This window comes from Macaca mulatta, chromosome X, assembly GCF_049350105.2.
Source record: "Macaca mulatta isolate MMU2019108-1 chromosome X, T2T-MMU8v2.0, whole genome shotgun sequence".
Lineage (NCBI taxonomy): Eukaryota > Metazoa > Chordata > Mammalia > Primates > Cercopithecidae > Macaca > Macaca mulatta.
In genome coordinates this window covers 145,610,075-145,628,168 of record NC_133426.1, presented here as the reverse complement: position 1 = coordinate 145,628,168, position 18,094 = coordinate 145,610,075, and the positions used below count along the sequence as shown (strand labels likewise).

The following is an 18,094-nucleotide window of genomic DNA, read 5'->3' as shown; positions in this document are numbered from 1 at the left end:
CTGATGTGTGTGTGTGTGTGTATTTAGGAATTGAGGGGAAAAACGGAAAGGTCTGCCAGTTTCTCGATTTTTTTCCCTCTCATGTCATCTACCTGTCAAGTTTCCGCCAGATTAGAGGGGAATCCCCACTCCACTGTGTAGTGACACTTTCCTTTCCAAAGGATCCTACTGCTCTGGAGATGTCTGAAACAGTGAGAAAGAGCCAAAGCGCCAACAGCCATGAGCTCTTTGCTCCACCTCCCTGATTTGGTCCCTTCGCCTTGACAGAGCCTTGGTCCAGTAAGATGATCTGACCACAGCTGGTCTCCTACACTTAGAACAAGTTGGAAGCAAGAGAACTTGGGGAAGGAATTCAGTTTCACTAAAAATAGCTGCAATATAGACCCAGTGACTTACCACTCCTCAGAACAGTCTGATATGAACTGCATAGGGTCCGCTGGCCCCTGCAATCACTCTGGACTATTTGCTTTTCCAGCCTGGAGCCCTTGAAGCCAGGAGGGGATTAGGGTGTTGGGGGTGCTTTGGCTCAGATGCAGACTATTGCAAACCGCAGAAACGCACAGTGACGACATGACCAAGAAGCTTCCTACCCTTGGCCTGGGAGCAAGTGACTGTGGGCACTAATAACAACAGGGCCTTTTAAGATTTTGGTCCATGGTGGAATCTTGCTTGTTTCTCACCACCAGGCCCATTGCGTCTCCACTTCTAAGGTAGGTGAAACCAAACTCATTGGGGAAAATGCTATGGGAATTGGTATCCTCTTAGGTAACCCAGGCCCAGGTTTCCTTGGCCTAGGGTGGGGAGACAAATGTCTGGGCAGGACATAGCCTCCAAATAAAAATACAACTCCATGCTCCCAACACACTGATCAAGGCACAGTAATGTTTGGGAATTAATTCCTTTCCTTGTACCCTCTCACCCAAAAGCTAAGGAACTAGCTAGCAAGAAAGCACTTCAATGTTAAATTTAACCCTTTATCAACTACTCTACCTGAAACTGCTCTATTCTAGGTGCCTTGTCCTTCCTGACTCATTACTCTGTGAATGTGAATTTGGGTCAGAGCACTGGTTATCTGTGTTTTGCTTGTCTGCTGTGCAGCCGTGGAGAGTAATATAAAGCTGCACAGGGCAGGTATTCCTATAGTTCAGACAGACCTTGTGAAAGAGAGATTCCAACCCAGGTGCACAAAAGACTTGCTTGGATTCCATTTCCTTCCTGAAATATTGCTGTCAGAACTCATCTCTGATTTCTAGCCTGTTTATAGCAATGGGCATTAGGGAAGGAGCTGGAATTGAAGGGGAGCTAGAAAGTTCTGGGGGTGAGGTTAGACACCCTCTGAGAGGAAAAGAAGCAAGCTTGGTTGTTGGAAGGTTAAACACTAGCAATTTCTTGCTCAACGATGACTTTTGAGCATTTGCTAAGCAAATTACTATGCCAGCATTCCAACTAGCCAAACCGACGTGTTTTCATGAAAACGAAGAGACACTTTAGTAACAGATATGCTTTATTTAAAGGAAAATGACAATCTTAAAATATCACATGGCTTTAGGAAACAAACCTTCAGCCTCAGAATCATCTGTGTCTGTGCATTTTTTAGAAAGATGAATTAGGCCGGTCGCGGTGGCTCATGCCTGTAATCCCAGCACTTTGGGAGGCCGAGTGGGTGGATCACGAGGTCAGGAGATCAAGACCATCCTGGCTAACACGGTGAAACCCCGTCTCTACTAAAAATACAAAAAAATTAGCCGGGCGTGGTGACGGGCGACTGTAGTACCAGCTACTCGGGAGGCTGAGGCAGGAGAATGGCTTGAACCCTGGAGGCGGAGCTTGCAGTGAGCCGAGATGGCACCACCGCACTCCAGCCTGGGCGACAGAGCCAGACTCCGTCTCAAAAAAAAAAAAAAAGAAAAAAGAAAGATGAATTAGACTGATCCTTGAACTTTGTATCCCCTGCCCACTTTTTTCCTTTTGCCCATCTTCAAGGTAGATAGTGTGCAAATAACACAAACTTAAAATCTTAAAGCTAGAAGAAATCTTGGAAGTCATATAGTCTAATCCTTATTGGAGCTTGAGTTGAGATGAGTGACCATCTGGTTTCCACCTATATTGGTGTCTCAATTTCCCCTGCAACCTCAAAAGGGCTACATGGTAGATAAGTCCATTTTGAAGCCATGCTCTATCAGCATCACATCCTACTAGCACTATCTCTTTTCCAATATTACCTTCTGGCCATTCATTTTGCATAAATCTAGAGGAAACTCAAATATTTTGAATTATTTTTCCCATGTTCTATTTGTACAACCATATATCATCACTAATACCAGAAATTCGAATGTGCTGTCACATGTTATGGAAAGTTGTCAGGGGTTTTACATTTAAATGGGGTGTTTATTTAATATAAACACTCCAAATAAAGTGATTTCTTTTTCTTCTGCTGAACAAGGAGATTTGCAGGAGGTTGCCTCTTAATAGTCTACTTGCCTATTACTTTGAATTATTACTCCACTAATAAAATTTCTACATACAAACAACTTTTTAGGAATGCATTTGCCAGTAAAGGAGTGGTTCCCAAACTCCATTTCATGAACCAATGCCAGGCTGGCTACCCAGGAATCACCTGACAAGGTTGTTTAAAGATGTCATTTCTGATCCATATCCCCAGAAATTCTGATTCAGAAAGTCTGGGGTGGAGCTCCAGAAGCTAGACTTAGCAAGCAATCATTCTGAGGCATGGCTAGGTTTGAGAAGCACTGTGAAAGTCTAGGCCCTCATATTTTTGTTTTGTCTCATATCTCTTAATTATTTTTCCCTTTGGGATAAAGTTCAAATTCTTTAACTCAGCATCCCCCAGGCCCTCCATGATCTAGCCCTAACCTACCTTTCAAATCTTATTTCTCATTCTTCCTCTTCCCCACTTCCAACACTCATGGTAGAATTGAACTAGCCGCTGTGTTCCATTTTGCTTTTATGCCTGGAAACTTTACTCATGCTATTGTCTTTGACTATGTGTCCTTCCCCACTTCTCTGCACACCCAAATCTACCCCATTTCTCATGGTCTATACTATAGTGTGCATAAGATTGATGTGGAAGACTCCTTTAAAATGCCAACTCCTGGGTCTTATTTCGGGAGTTTCTGATTCAGTAGATCTGGAGCTCTTAAGAACCTCAGAGAATCTGATGCTGACCACACATTCAGAAACACTGCATTTAGCTCAAATGCCATCTCTTTACAAAACCATTTCTGGAAATGTTTGCCCTTTCCTACTACGACTCTTAGAGTATTTTGTTTGTAGCTCTATGATTTAACACTTCACTCTTTACCTTATCTTTGATTTATTCATGTATGTCATCATTTTCCTCACTCAATGCATATTTATTGAATATAAAAAGCATATCTTTCCTTCAAGAACTTAAACTCTTTGAGAGATTTTAAGAGTCCTTTAAGAAGGACACTGCTTATTTATTGCTGTAAACGTAGGCATGAATCTGGTCTGTGTCGATGGAGGGTGGTAAAGTTTAAATCTCTTTGCTGTAGATGGGAGGGAGGATAGAACTTGTCCCAAGGTGAAACTTTATTTTCCCAAGGAGATGTGTACATGAGGCAGGTCTTTCCCTGTCTCCATGTCCCAGATCTGAGATTTATGCACAAGAGTGGGATCTCGGAAGCCTTCTGCGGTTCGGCAGTCTCAGAGCACAGTGATGACTGGATTCCAGAGAGTCTCTTGGCTTAGATAGGAAGGGAAGCACCTGGCACTTCTAAATACAGTACCGCTGCCATATGCGGATCCTTCCCACCATAAGGAAGGGATCAGCACAGTATCAAGGGGTACCAAGGAGGGGCAAGAGATATTTGGTGATAAGGATCTGGAGGGACTTCCCTTGGGACAGGCTTCCCTTCTTTGTCTCACCTGAAGCAGCAATTGCAACTTCTTTGAAATTGATTTTGAAATGCTGAGGCTCCTTAATTATTTTTAATATACTTTACACATATATAATAATCCATACTACCAGCTGAGTATTATATTTCCATCTTGCCAGTGTCATATAATTATATAAAACATGTATACATGTATATATACACATATGCCCATGACTGTCTTTTACTATAGATTATTTTACAGAAATTATGTCACGTTACTCACACCTTTTTGTATCTTACTCTTCTTGCCTTTTACTAGTTATGTGGCCTTAGATTCTTTGAGCTTCAGTTTCCTCACGAGAAAATGAGGATTATAATAGAACCTATCTCATAGAGTTGTTGTGAGCAGTCAACTAGTTAAAATACATAAAGCACTTAAAAGAATACCATGTATGAATGTTTGCTATTATCATCGTTACTATTACTCCCATTCAATAAAACCTACAAATCAACGGCAGTCTCACTATTTCATTCTTTTTAATGGCTGCAAAGCATTCTGTGATATAGATGGAAATTCATTTATTCAACCATTCCACTTTTAGTGGACATTCACTTTATTTCCAATTTATATTTTACCACTAAAGAGCAACATAGCAATAAATACCTTTATGTATATACTCTTACATGCTGTTGGTTTTTTTCAGTCTGAAACAGGTTCCTAGGAATGAAATAGCTGGGTTGAAGGGTATACGCATATTGTTTTTAATTTCATCAAATGTTGACTTATTGCTTTTTAAAAAGCATGTAACATATTTACAAGTCTACTCGTAATTTATGAGAGTACAAATTTCCCCTTGCAATCCCACCAACAGTTTATCTTACTGCTCTTTTTAAATTTTGTAAGTCTTATGGATAAAAAGAAGTCATCTCATTGTTACATTAACTTAAGTTTCTCTGTTTACTTATGAGTCTGACTTTTGAAAAAATCATTGGCCATTTGAATTTGCTTCTCTATGAAGTAGTTCTTCCTACCATTTGCCTGTTTTTTGAATGGGTTGTTTCTCTTTGTCAGTTGTTAAGAGGTTCTTGTATATTATAGCTATAAGCCCCTCATCTGTTCTCTGGGTGCAACTATGTTTCCAATTCCTTGTTTACCTATTGATTTAATTATTATGTCTTCTGCCAAAATTTTGAAGAATTGTATATATTCAAATATCTTAAGGTCTCTCCGTTTCTAGATTGTGCATGTTGTTCCCTAGATTTTCTTGCAGGACTTTTACTATTTTTACATTAAAATATGTATTTATCTGGAAACTATATTGCTTTTAGGTGTAAAATAGAGGTTCAACTTGATTTTAAGTTAATAGCCAGTTGCATCCACACTGTTCACTAGCAATCCATCTCTTCCCCACTGAAATGAAACATCACCTTTGTCATGTATTAAACGCTTAAATATGCTTTTCAATTCCACATTATCTATTTTGTTCCTTTGATCTGATCATCTATTACTCCCAAGCCACTACCATGTTTTGATTTAATTACAATGACTTTAGAGTATATTCTCATATCTGGTTAAGATATTTCTCTCTCATTATTATTATTTTTCATGACTTTTCTGGGGTATTTATTCTTTTATATAAGTATTAAGATTATATTATATAAATGCCCTCATTTTTTTCCCCTAAAAAAACCACACTGGGAATTTTCAATTGGAATTTAAAAAATAATATTGACTGGGAGAACTGAGGTCTTATGATATAAAGTTTTGTTATTCATTCATTCATTCCTTATTTTCAGATTTTGTTTTACATCCTTCAGTAAGGTAGAGCAATTTTCTTCACGCTGGTCTGATGCTTTTCTTGTTAAATTCAGTGCAGTGTATTACATAGGTTATTTTCATTATTGTGAATATAATGTTTCTCATTTCTATTTCTTGGTGTTTGTTGTCTGAATAGAGATACACTATTTGTTTCACAGTAACCTTGTATTCCTTTATGGTACCACATTCTTTGAATAAATCTCATCGATTTTACTAGAGTGTTTGGTTTTCTAGCTATACAAATATACCATTAGCAGACAAAGAAATAGATATCATTTCTGATGTTTATATTCATTTACTTTTTGGTCTTTTTATTAACTAGACCATCCAAGGCAATGTTGAGTAATAAACAAAGATAAGAGGCATTCTTGTCTTGTTCTGAATTTTATTTGAACAGGTCAGTGCTTTGCCATTTGGGATTATATTTCGCATCCGTTTTTGTTAAACAATCTGTACTATTTTAAAAGATTTTATTCTAATCTTATTTAGCTTAGAAATTTATTAGGAAGGTAGCTGAATTTTATCAATTGACTTTTAAGCCTTTCTTGATATCATCACTCATATGGTTTTCCTCTTTAAGGTATTGACGTAATTAATTATGTTGATAGATTTACCGATACTGAAACTCCTTTGCATTTCCAAATTCAATTATGTATGTCAGTTAGTAATTTCTATGAAACAAACCAGTCAAAATCTCAGTGGCTTTAAAAACAGCAATCATTTGTTACTGCTTATGTGTCTTCAGGTTAGCTGGGGTCTGGCTGATCCAGTTTGGGTTGAGCCGAGTGGCTCTGATTCTCACTGTAGGTCTGTTGGGGCTGCTTTACTTCAGGTTGTAATGGCAAGTGCAGCTCTGCCCTAAGTAACTCTTACCCTCCTGACAAGGCAAGCAGGCTAGCCAGGCAAGTAGGCTAGCCAGCCTAGTCTCCAGGTGACTGCAGAGACACAGGAGGGAAAGAGAAAATGCACAAAGTTTCCTAACGCCTAGGCTGGGAAGTGGCATATTTCCATCTCATTTTATTTGCCATAGCAAGTCAGTTGGCTGATTTCAAAGTTAAGGAGCAGGGAAATGTACACCATGTAAAAATACATGAGCACAGGGAGGAGTGAAGAACTGGAACCTATACTGTAATCCACCACACTCTAGTTGATTATAATTACACTTTATTGAAAGATTGCTGGATTGTATTTGCTAATGTTTTATTCAGAATGTCAGCATTTACACCCAAGAATTAGTGCCTAAAGATTTCTTTTTTGTGTTCTTCCTTTTAGGTTTGGATATTAAATTTAGGTTGGCTTTATAAAAAAGAATTAAGGGGTTTACTTTATTTTTTGTGGTCCATAAGAGTTTAAATGACAGTAAAATTACTTGTTTTAAAAGAAAAGAGTTGACCTGAAACAAATGATTCTCTCTGCTATGATGACTGTTTCAGTGGTAGATGTTTACTCATGATTTAATTCTTTTATTTGATAACTGACCTATTCAATTTTTATACTTCTTGTGGGGTTAATTTAGCTTTCTAAAAAAATCTTCCTTTTTCTCTAGGTTTTCAAATGTGTTGTTACAGAGTTTAATGTAGTTTCTTTTATAATTATTTAAAATTTTCTCCTCTGTGGTTGTGTCTGTTTTTTCATTTCAAGTCCTGTAAATATTTATTCCTTTTTTCTTAATTATACTTGCAAGATGATTATCTGTTTTATTTCTCAAAGAACAATTTTTGGCTATTTCATTAATTACAGCTTTTATGTTATCAAAGGCTTTCCTAGTTCTTTTTAGTTTAATTTGTGGTTCTTTTCCAAATATTATAAGATGAATTTTAAGCTCATTTACCTTCTCATCTTTGTTTATTAATACCGAAAACATTTAAGAATAGAATTTTTTCTCAGTCATAAGTGGGAGTTGAACAATGAGAACACATGGACACAGGGAGGGGAACATCACACACTGGGGCCTGTCGGTGGTGTGGGGCAAGGGGAAGGAGAGCATTAGGACAAATACCTAATGCATGCAGGGCTTAAAACCTAGATGACGTGTTGATAGGTACAGCAAACCACCATGGCACATGTATACCCATGTTAACAAACCTGCACGCTCACCACATGTATCCCAGAACTTAAAGTAAAAATAAATAATTAAATAAAAGAATATAAGCCGGGCGCGGTGGCTCAAGCCTGTAATCCCAGCACTTTGGGAGGCTGAGACGGGTGGATCACAAGGTCAGGAGATCGAGACCATCCTGGCTAACACGGTGAAACCCCGTCTCTACTAAAAAATACAAAAAACTAGCCGGGCGAGGTGGCAGGCGCCTGTGGTCCCAGCTACTCCGGAGGCTGAGGCAGGAGAATGGCGTAAACCCGGGAGGCGGAGCTTGCAGTGAGCTGAGATCCGGCCATTGCACTCCAGCCTGGGCGACAGAGCCAGACTCAGTCTCAAAAAAAAAAAAAAAAAAAAAAAAAAAAAAAAAAAAGAATATAATTTTTTTCTGAGTACAACATTCTTTGTATCACATAGATTTTGGAATAAAATGTTCTTTTTAATAGCTGTTTACGTAGTTTATAATTTCACTTTTGATTCAATGGTGTTCTAGGAGTATATTTTGTAATTTCCTCTTTTTCTTTTCTATTTTATTTTAGGTTCAGTGAGTATATGTGCAGGTTTGTTCCATGGGTAAATTGCATGTCACTGAGGCTTGTTGTAAGAATGATTCTGCTACCAAGGCAGTGAACATAGTATCTGACAGGTACAGCCTCCCAACTCATGTTCCCATCTTTGTGTCCACGTGTATTTAATGTTTAGCTCCCACTTATAAGTCAGAACCTGCGGTATTTGGTTTTCTGTTTCTGCATTAGTTCACTTAGGATAATGGCCTCCAGCTGCATCCATGTTGTTGCAAAGAACATGATTTCATTTTTTTTTTTAGCGGTATTGTATTCCATAGTGTATAGGTACCACATTTTCTTTATATAGTCTGCTGTTGATGGGCATTTAGGTTGATTCCACGTCTTTGCTATTGTGAACAAAGCTGCAATGAACATACAAGAGCATGTGTCTTTTTAGTAGACCGATTCATTTTCCTTTGGGTATATACTCCAAAACCGTTATTTTTGCATATTTTTAAATCATTCATTTAAATTGTATAGTTGTTATGCTCAGAAAAGCTCTTTTCCATTGTCTTTAACAAAAAAAAAAAAAAATCACAGATTTTCCTATATTTCTTATCTTTTTTCCTTCTAGGAGACTTCTTATTTTTCAGGATCTATCTTCCAAGGTTCTTATGTTTCTCCTCATCATTTCATTGTCTTTATATTTTTGACTTTGTGCTTTGTGATTCTTCTTCCACTTTATCTTACAGGCCACTGTTTTGGGTCTCAGCCATAATCCTCTTCTTAAATGCATCTACTGAACTGTTTATTTGGGAAATCACATTGTTGTTTGCAGTTCTAGAAAGTCATTTTTATGCTCTGCGTGTATCTCCTTATATGCTCCTATTTTGCTATTGTTGTTGGTAGTCATGGTTTTCAAGTTGTCGCTTGTCTCTCCTCCCATCAGTTTAATTTTTTTAGGTATACATTGCTCAATTTACCTCTCTGACTGGTGATTGCTGAACCCATAGAAATGGTTACAAAGCATTTTGTTGTCAGCACATTGAGGTCAGCTCATATTAGAAGGGGAGCTCCCCAAGGGGGAGTAAACCATCGAGTAGTGGGAAACTAGTACCTGGAGAAAGCTACTGCCTTCCCAGGTCTACAGGGACCCTGTCTGTTCCTTTAGTTCATTCCTTCTTGGCCTCTTGAAGGTTTAGGAGACCAGGAACACAAGTATAATGTTGTTTTCCCAGTCCCCTAGTCTCTTTGTGCTGGGCCTTTCTAGTACTGGATCCAGGCTTTGCTCAAGGGGCAAAGCCTGACAACCCTTATTTCTCTTGAGTCTTCCCACAATGTCTAGGACCCCCACTCATATCCAGCTCTTCTCCTTCGGCTTCAGTAGCCATTAGGTTGAGGAGAAGCAGGTAGACTGGCGCTGACAATGGGAAACAACACATGCTTAGGTTGATATCTTCCCAGAGCCTTCTGTTTGGTTTCTAAAGAAGAAGAAAAAAGGCCTTTGTATGGACTTTAGTTACATTATTTCCTAGGGAGTCACTTTATAATAACACAGAACTAGTGGTGAAATTCAGGGTGGGTACCTGCATCAGTTTGGGTACAGTCATGAAAATAGAGCCACCGAAATGTTACAATGATGAGGAATTTAATATATTTTAGAAACTGGGTTCATAAAAAGTAGGAGGAGCTAGGAGAGTGAAAGTCTGGGAGATTCATGCTGGAGGATCAGACAAATATCTCTAATGACTTTAACTTGAAACACTGGAGGAGGTGAGGAGACCAAAGCTCACAAGAATTCTGAGAAGTCGCCAGGTCTAGTTACATAAGGCTGATAGGAAGTGGGACCTCATAGAGAGATCTGTGAAGCCACACTGTCTGACTGTCACAGCCTCCTGAGAACAATGACTTCTGCTTCACTCCCACATTCCAAGTCTTGAGTGAGTTTCTCTCAGTGGCAAACTCTAACCTGGAACCATACAAGCAAGGAGCTTCTGAAAACCTACTTCCCAGCCTTAACCAGAAGTGGTCGCCGAGTTGACATGAGGCAATCCAGCTCAGTACCCCAGAAGAAAGAACAAAGACTAGCAGTGTAGGATTATGAGTGTGGCTAAGGAAGCCTCTGGAGAGGATTCCTCTGTCCTTAGTCACAGTGCCATAGCTTTCTTGATTAGTGTGCCTTGATGTGGTTTTCAGAAATGTCCTCTTCACTACCAAAAAAGACAAAGCATCACTCACTATCCATGGATTCTTTCAGAATCCTCTGGCCCATGCCAACCGTAGCCTTCTTGACAATGTCAGCATCTGATAGGCAAAAAGTATTGGATTTTGCAACAGAATAACCTGGGTTCAAATACTGCTAGTGCTATTACATAGATATGGGAACCTAAGCTGGTAAATTACCCTTTCCAAGCTCTTTTCATTACTTGTAAATCAAGGGTGACACTATGTAATACTGAGAAAAGGTACAAGGATGAAATGACAGTTTATATAAAGCACCATATATTAATTTCCTCCCTTATTTTGGGTCGTTAGTCTTGCTGCCTTGACAATGCTTCTGGTGCATGCCTAAAGCAAAGGAAAATGATGCTGTCATTTCTTTTCTTTTATAGTAAGTGCGGACCCTCCAAGGAGATTCTCTTTTGCTGTCCTAGCAACAGTAAGGCACACCTCCTATTATTGATCTGAGTTGCCTCCCCAAAGTAGACGACAGTGAATCCTTACCTTGCAGGCTGGGCAATGTAGGGAGGGAAAAGGCCTTATAGAATACAGTGGAATAAATAGAGAAAAAAATGTAATAAGAAACAATCATGCAAGATCCTCATAGTGAGAGAGGGGATGAGAACATGGAAAGGGAAGTAGCAGCAGAGACTGCACTGGGAGAAGTAAAATGGGGAAGAATAAAGAATCCCACACGTGGGATACTGACAAGAGTACATGACTAGGGAGGTCTCTTAGAGAAGACCGCAGTTAGCTACAGTATGGCAGGTACAGTTATGACAACAGTGTAATGGGTAAAGTCACTTCAGCCATGTGCCAGACACATCCCTTCTGCACCGTGTAAAATCATACCAAGTAGGTTACAGTTTCAAGTGAAGGAAAGTATAGGTCCAAGTGTCTTATCATTAGAAACCCAGCTTGTTATTTCTTGACCATCTGTAAGTCACTTCTCTTTCTCTAAAATGTAACAGTTGTATACAGTACTAGCTGTGTGTACGGGCTCTTCACATGTCCCAACCCCTGGCACTCCAAAGAAGACTCCAAGAAGCTACCCAAGAAGACAAAGGATCAGAAGCAGAAGGCCTGGCAAGGCAGTGATCATTTCAACTATCTGAGGAAGAGGAAGATTTCCAGAATCTTTCTTTACCAAAATCGTGGGCAGTAAGACAGGGTTGGAGAGAAACAGAGAGAGAATGTGTCACAGATGGGAATCTCTGAAAGCAGATGGAGTTTGTGGTGGAAGACGTTTTCATTAGGGATCAACAACTGTGAAAGGAAGTGGGAGGAGGCTGGATTGGGCAAAGGGAGAAGTTGAACTGTGAAGCAGGACCAACGAAGCCTTAGCCTACCTGGCAGGGAGCTCTGGAGTGAATAGTGTCTGTCAGAGTGCCTGTGTTGATCTAAAATGGCCAGGCTTTGCTCATTCATGGAATGTGGGCTGCCCTAGGAAGGGAATGACCTCAGGGGAAGCAGTTCCACAGCAGACAAACCGTGAGGGAGCTGAGAGCTGGAAGCTACCTAGTGACTGCACTCCCCACAGCTGGGCAGCAAGCCTTTCTTGGGAGGAGAATCTGGACAGCACTCCTTTATGTCTGCCACACTGTGGGGGGGGGGGGGGTAGCGGGGTGTGAGGAGGGGCACGGGTCAGGCACTGACAGAAAACAAAGGAAAGCCCAGTAAGCCCTGAGATCTCTTCCCTTTCTCTAATGTTTGACTTTATCTTAAGGGAAATTTTAGAGGTATTTTTTCTTTCATAATATTAACAAAATATTCAGTGTCATATTGTGGAAAGAGCAGGGATTTTGGAAGCAGAAGGGTCTACTTGCATCTCAATCCTGTCTGGGTGCACCTCTTACTAGCTGTATAATCTTGGATATGTTGCTCCATCTCTCTGAGCTTGTTTCCTCATCTGGAAAATGGAGATAATAATAGTCATTCACTCAGAGGGTTGCTTTCAGTATAAAGTGCTATATTCTGGAGAAATATGTAGTACATACTAGTAAATTAAACAAATAACATTATAATGATGAGGATATTTATTGTGCCTCTTATGTGCCAGGCACTGTTATACCACAGGTTGGGCATGGGACAAGTTACTCTTGGAGGAATTTCACAGAGTCCTTTTCTTCTACGAATTTACAATCTTGTTGAGAGAATTCAAGATATAGGCAAATACGAGGGGCTAACAACTTACTACTCTACCCAATAATTTTTTTGTGAAATAAAATTTTCTTTCCCGAGCTGTTTTATTTTACCATTGTCTGTATGACTGCTAGAATGAAGACAAGAACAAGACCTGAAAATCTCCTGGAAACTGACCCAGGCCAAAGTCTTTTGTGTGTTACTTCCTGGGAGAGAAAATGGCAAGGTCCTCAATTTCAGATGTAGTGAATATCGGGAGCATGCTATGAGGAAAAGACCAACTTTGATTACCCATTCCTCTTTGACACAGGTGATTCTGAATGCCGTGGAATGATAGGGATTCTGGGAGAAGATCCAGTGCTGCCCGGTGATATTGGTTGGGAATGAGACGGAATCTTTGAAAAAGCTGTAACTCATTGTTTCCTTCTTCACTGGAGAAGAAAGTGACAAACATTTAAAGATGTTCATTCCTGACAGGCATCCCAACATTACATTATAATGGCCCAAATGTCAATTTTACAGGAGGCAGAAAATCACATATCTGCTTGGTGTAGATTGGAAAGGTCTTAGTGTTAAGCTGCTTTTGGATACATCATTGACATCGCTCTGTCTTGTAACTTTGTCTCACTCTAAAACCCATTCGGGTTTATAGCAGGCAAACAGAGAGAACAGAGAAGACTTGATCTGAAAATCTTTCTGGACTTCTCATTTCAGTTACCTATTGCTGTGTAACAAAGCACTCCCAAACTAAGTGACCTAGAACAACCACCAATTTGCTCACAAGTCTGTGGGTTGGGAATGGGGACAGGGTGCAGCAGGAATGGCTCTTTGGCGTCCTGTGAAATCTGGAGGCTCACAGCTCGAATGGTTAGGAGCTGACTGAGATGGCTTCATTGGTGTGATATGTCTGGAGCCTCAGCTCTTGCCATCAGCTGGATTGTTCAGTTCCCTCTTACATGGACTCCTCATATGGTCCGCTCGGGCTTCCTTACAACTTGAGTCTCAGGGTGTCTGGCTTCTTACATGGTGTCTGGCTTCCCCTTGAGGGAAGTGCGTCTGCCAAGTTTCTTAAAGGTGAGGACTGAAACTGGCATAAGATCACTTTAGCCACATTACAAGTCACAAGGACAGCCTGGATTCAAGGGTGAGGGAAATAGATATTAGCTCTGCAAGGTGGAGTGGCATATACGTATATACAGGATTAGGAGAACTTGTTGGTCACGACTCCAGTAACTATCGCTGCATAGCCTATTACCCTCAAATTGAGTAGTTAAAAACAAATTAGAAATGAAAAACATTTAATTTTGTTCACAATGTTATGGGTTAGGAATGTGAGGAGGACTCCACTGAGTAGTTCTCCACTGAGGGATCTCTCATAAAGTTGCAGTCACATGTCAGCTGGGGCTGCAGTTATCTCGTGGTATGATTGGACTTGACATCCAGGACAGATCTCTCCCTTTGCCAGCAATGCTGACTGTTATCTGGGAGCTCAGCTAGCATGGCTGACTGGTGAGCCTAAATGTGAACTCTCTGGTATGGCAGCCTCAGTGTGGACAAACTTCATACATGGTAGCTGGCTTTTCCCAGAGCAAACATTCCAAAGAGGGCCAGGCAGAAGCTACATGACCTCTTCTCACCTAACTTAAAAGTAACAGAGTAGCACTTCTACCATACTCTATGGGCTGAAGTAGTTACAAACCCAGTCAGTATCAAGAGGGGAGGACGTAGTGGCCACCTTTCAATGTCCCATTTTAAAACTGCCACGGTGGCCAAGAGTTGGGGAGTTGGAGATTATGTTTTCCAGCTCCTATGTTATAGAAATCCACCAACTCATCGGAGATCCCATAAAAATGAACCTTAAATCATGATATAGATAAACACTGCAGGGTTTGAATCAGAAATGAATGCCTTTCACAGCTCTGGCATTTGGATCTGAACATTCAAATTGTTGAGACTTAAGCGTAAAAATTAAAGTGGCTTCCACCTCCCAGATCTTGGCCCAGTGGGCTTTTCTTTATCTCAGGCACCTTGGCTGGAAGTGTAGCTTTTGCCAGGCTGCCTCCTTTTGAAGCAGCTTTCTGCTGTGAAATGTTTTCACAAATGAAAAACGTGTTTTATCCAGTGAGAAGCAGTCTTATCACTAAAGTATCTAATTTAGTGGTGCCTGATGACAATGTCTCTACACCCAGGTGGTCCAAAACTGCCAGAAAAAAAAACCCTAAGTGTATGTGTCCTCTGCCCTCCTGCTCACTCCAGCTTTACCCTCTAGCACAGACAAGGGAACCATGTGGCCTCTTGCCCAGAAACATTGCTCAGAACTGCTGTAGGATGAGCAAACCTGGAATCCAGAGTCTGGTATCTTGAGGCATTTGTAGACTAGTAGGAAACTGACACTGAGATAATAGGGCCAAGGGGGTGAGCCTCTTAGGACCTTTTCCACTTCACTACCAAGTAGTAAAGCCTCTGTCCTTTATTCCAGAAAGCAACCCAGTCCTCTTTAGAGGCACGGCCATGCAGCATTTTGTTTTAGAATATCGCTTTAATTCCAGGACTAATTCACTCTACTACACGGAATAACTCTGCACCCCATGCTCTACCGGGTCAATGGAATTTCTCTCATAAGAGCAGCAGAGACAGACAGAATGGGACACATTTTACCAAAGTGACAAGGCACAGAGAGGTCTAGTGACCAGATAAGTGCAAATTGCTAAACTGAAAACTGAGGGTACTTCCACTACGATGGGATGAGGGAGATGGATCTGGGTGGGAAAGGGGAAGTACTATAAGCTAAGCCAGGTCTTCCTTGAGATGCTTCAAGACTGAATCCCTTTGGGGGCAGGAAAAGACCTTCCGACCATCCTCACACAGATGTCAGATCTTCCAGCTGACCATCCTGCATTACCAAGTAACTTGGGGGCTGGACACTGGAGCATGCCTTTTTCCGAGTCAATTCCAACAACACTTTTTTCATATTAAATATCTCATGGGGCTTTGAAGAGAGAAAGTCCCCCATTCCTTTCACAGAACAAGCTGCCAGTGACCTCGTTAGCAGAATCTTCAGAAGCTTGGTTTAGATAAGAATGTTTGTCCCTGCACTTGAATATTCATAATCCTTGGTCTCTGACATGAACGTCCTTATGATGTCATTGATTTGTCTCTATATGGACACAAACCACCATATTGTTCTTGCATGAAGTATTTCCTTTATCTTCTGATATTTCTTTCCCAGGGTGGTTTACAGTGAAGAAAAACGCTGTATTTTACCTGTTTGTGTTTATGGACAGATAGACTCCACTAATTTTCCGAAGCAGACATCTCAACTCACCTTGATCATATTAACTAACCTAGGTTTGGTCATATATTGAAGATTAGTCTCCTTTAAGGAACAGAATGATATCTAGCTTCCAGCTGGAAGTTGCCCTTGCTAGAGGTGTCATTGTCGATAGGGCTTAGACAGGGATCTTATCTGTGGAGAGAACTTTCCTATACATCTTAACGTGGCAGGAAAGCTGAGACACCTGGTGTCCACATCAATGCCATGCTTAATATCTTCCAAGACAGAAACTGACCCTTTTCCCAAAATAAGGTATTGTTACTTATTGGAGGGATGTGGACAAAGTAAATGGTATGTACACAACAGAGGAGTATGTGTGTGTATGCTTTTGATTGAACGTGCTGGGCTAGTGAAGTTTTAAAAGATCTAGGAGTTTAGAATTCGCAGACAGGACCAGTGAAAATGTGCCTCCCACCTCTTTTTAAGAGGCTGATAGGAGTTTTGAGAGACCAAGTGGTATAACAGATGAACACTGGTTTTAGAGACAGACCCACCAGGTATCCTAGCCTGCCGCCTATCTTTGTGATCTATGCTCCCCCATGTACCAGCTGTGTGACCTCCTGGCAAGCTACTTTACCTCTCTGAGCTTCATTTTCCTCATTTGTGAAAGGAAAATAACAACAGAACAAACATGTCCTTAGGGTTGTTGTGAAGATGGAATAAGATAATGATGTAAAGCATTTAGCATGCAGCTAAATTGATGATTACTGTTATTGGGTGTAAATTATTATGACTCTTAAATGTTTGACTTTTATTCTAGATACAGGAGGTACATGTGCAGGTTCATTACATGGGTATACTGCACAATGCTGAGATTTGGGGTAGGACTCCTCTTCCCCTCCACCTTTCCTCTAAACCCATCTAAACCTCCAACCCTTTTGAATTCGATCATTTGAAGAGAAATGTTTTCCTTCCCAGACAACTGATATTAATTAATGGTCTAACTTTGGGTTGGATAATCACATTGTGTCATCGAGCTCCAGATTATTAGATATTATTTACAAGAAAAATGGGCCTGGAGTTCCTCTCAGACTGAGGATGGAGGCTGCAAATTGAGTTTAGAGGGTTGCCGACCTTTAGACCTGGACTGGGAGCAGGGGGAGCCCACACTCCTGGTCTTGAAAACCACAGCAGGCTCTTGTAATTGAGTTACCGCCTGGGATTCAGTAAGACTAATCCATCTATATGATTTCTTCGCCTGGTTTAATGCCATTAACCAAACCGAATTAAGAAGGGGGTGGGGTTGAGTAGGATGAGGGAAAACGAATTTTCTGCATGGGAGTCGCTACCGCGCCTTCATGGCCAGGCTGAAGTCTAAGGTCTGATTAATGGACGGTTCTGAGGACCAAGTCCTGCTAGTCACCACCCCAGTCCCTCAACAGAGCGCGAGGCTACCAGGGATTCACATGCACAAAAAAAGGCCACCGCAGAAAAGGTTTTCCAGGATGCCCCAGGGGCTATTTCCTGACTACTATCAATCACCTTCCTTCCCTAGTTCGTTCCTTAACTTCCCTTCCCTTCCCTTCCCCTGCCTCCCTCCCTCTCCTTCCTCTCTTCCTTTCTTTTCTTTCTCTTTCTTTCTTTTCTTTTCTTTTCTTTTCTTTTCTTTTCTTTCTTTCTTTCTTTCTTTCTTTCTTTCTTTCTTTTTCCTTCCTTCTTTCCTTTCCTTTTTTTCCTTCCTTCTTTCTTTCCTTCCTTCCTTCCTTCCTTCCTTCCTTCCTTCCTTCCTTCCTTCCTTCCTTCCTTCCTTCCTTCTCCTCCTCCTCCTCTTCCTCCTTCTTCCTCTCTCTCTCTCTCTCTTTCTCTCTCTGGGTTTTGCCACAAGTATTCCTCAGGCAACGTTTCAATCCTACTTATTCCTCTTCAGCACTCGCCCCCAGTCCCACCTCACCCGTTTGCCTGGGATTGGCCATCCTGGGCGGTGGGCACTCTGTGCTTCCAGTTTACCAACAAGAGCGACCAGCCCTAGGAGGAGGGGCCTGCGTGGGGGGTGGGGGTGGGAGGTGGCAGCCGCCGCGGTCAGTTTCACCCTCTGACCTAGTGACACCCAGATCCCAGAGGGCCCTTCTCTGCCCCATGAGAGCCCGACTGTCTCAACTTGAGCAGCTACTAGCCAGA

The 18,094-nt window shown here is 41.1% G+C and overlaps 1 protein-coding gene across 1 annotated transcript in view; it reads left to right on the top strand.

The window, feature by feature from the left end:
- Positions 1–389: 389 nt before the first annotated feature.
- Positions 390–18,094, top strand: part of FGF13 (fibroblast growth factor 13) — a 607,550-nt gene continuing 589,845 nt past the window's right edge. Inside the window, exon 1 of the mRNA XM_015128297.3 lies at positions 390–710. The gene's annotated coding sequence lies outside the window, so the exon portion shown is untranslated. The remainder of the gene's footprint in view (positions 711–18,094) is intronic.